This window comes from Nuphar pumila, chromosome 6 (assembly GCF_984573655.1).
Source record: "Nuphar pumila chromosome 6, dmNupPumi1.hap1.1, whole genome shotgun sequence".
NCBI classification, from domain to species: Eukaryota; Viridiplantae; Streptophyta; class Magnoliopsida; order Nymphaeales; family Nymphaeaceae; genus Nuphar; species Nuphar pumila.
The window spans coordinates 37,821,882-37,823,739 of record NC_143254.1 but is presented as its reverse complement, the minus strand read 5'-3'; positions in this window follow the sequence as shown (position 1 = coordinate 37,823,739).

Sequence of the window (1,858 nt, the reverse complement as noted above, 5' to 3'; positions counted from 1 at the left end):
TACATTGTAGGGATGTTAGGCAGATATCTTAGTAACCCAGGTATAGATCATTGGAGAGCAACTAAACATGTTATGCAGTATTTGCAAAGAACAAAAGGTTACATGCTAACATATTGGAAGTCAGATCAGTAGGAGATCATTGAATATTCTGATTATGATTTTGCGGGATGCCAAGACCGTCACAGATTCACGTCAAACTATATTTTTTTGTTGGCCGGGGGAGCTATTTCCTTGAAGAGTGCCAAGCAGATACTCATTGCTTCTTTCACCATGGCAGCAAAATTTGTGTCTTATTATGAGGCATCCAACCATGAAATATAACTACATAATTTTGTCACAGGGCTGTGGATTTTGGAGAATTTTAGAGACTGTTAAAAATATTTTGTGACAATAATTCAGTAGTGCTGTATTTCAATAACAACAGAAGCTCATCGAAGTCAAAGCATATTGACATTAAATTCCTTGATGTTAAAAAAAGAGTACAGAATGATCAGATATCAATAGAACATATTGGCACAAACTTCATAATTGCAGATCTACTTACTAAAGGTTTGCCACCTAAGGTCTTTTGCGAGCATACTGCTCGCATAGGTGTTTTATTATTTTATGATATGCTGGTTTAGTGAGAGTTTGTATTTGGATGTTCTATGATATAATAAAGTTCTTTTTGCCACTTTGGTATAAAGTTAAAGTTTTATTATATACTCATTATCTTGTGATCTCACTAAAGTTTCAGGAAGGATGAGTTAAAAATAGGCATGTTTGATCACATTGCATGTAATTTTCATGATTCACATCCATAATTGATCCATGTCATTTGAATATGTCGGTATACGTCATCATTGATGAGTTTAATTATGTTATTTGTAATGAAGATCACTTTGGTTCTATGTTGACATGGTCAATGAACCAGATTGGTGAAAATATCATTTAATAAAATAATATTTTTGAGCTCATAAGGTTATAATGTGTGATTATAAGGTTATGTATGTGGCCCAAGTGTGAGATTGTTAGAAAACCGTGTGGGCCTACATACGTTGAACCATACATTGTAAAATTGTCTCAGGTTCAGGCCCAATTTATTTGATCTAATCCAGAAAGGCTCTTTGATATATCATATGGTATGATACATTATGTAGAGAGACTTGTCATGTCTATAATTCTATAATGGACTGAACTGGAGACAGATTCTTAAATACATCAGGTTATGGTCCCCAAACTTTATATAATGACCCTCTCTCTAAGCTCCCTATAAGTCAGAAAGAGATTCAGTCCATCTCATTAGGTTTAGAGAAAAAAAAAGAGCCAAATATGCATGTACTGAAAAATCATGCCGGTCCACCACAACAAAGCAGTGGATTAGCGACGACCACATTCTGTCGCTATTCCGTCGCTAATCTGTCACTAATAGGCTTAGCGACGGATTAGCGACAACGAGGCGACAATATGTTTACGTCACAAATTTTTCGACGCTAACTGGCGACGAAATAAATTCGTCGCCCGGTCCGTCGCTAATTGCGACAGAATAACGAGCGACGTATTCCGTCGCCAATCCGCCGGTACTAAACGGCGACCTCGGTTGGTGATGGATTTACATCCATCGCTAGATTTATATGCATAGCGACGGAAACATCCATCGTTAATCCATCGCAAACACGAAAAAAAAATAAAAAAATTATTTGAAAATTAAATACCTAGAATGGTATAATTTATATTTCTTATACAATTTATATTTCCTATAAATAAAAAACAAACTACACATAAAATTTCATATAAAAGGAATCTACAACAATTAATCGTTCTACCTTAAAATTAACAAGTTTAATTATTTACAATTCAACAATTACAATTTGGAAAC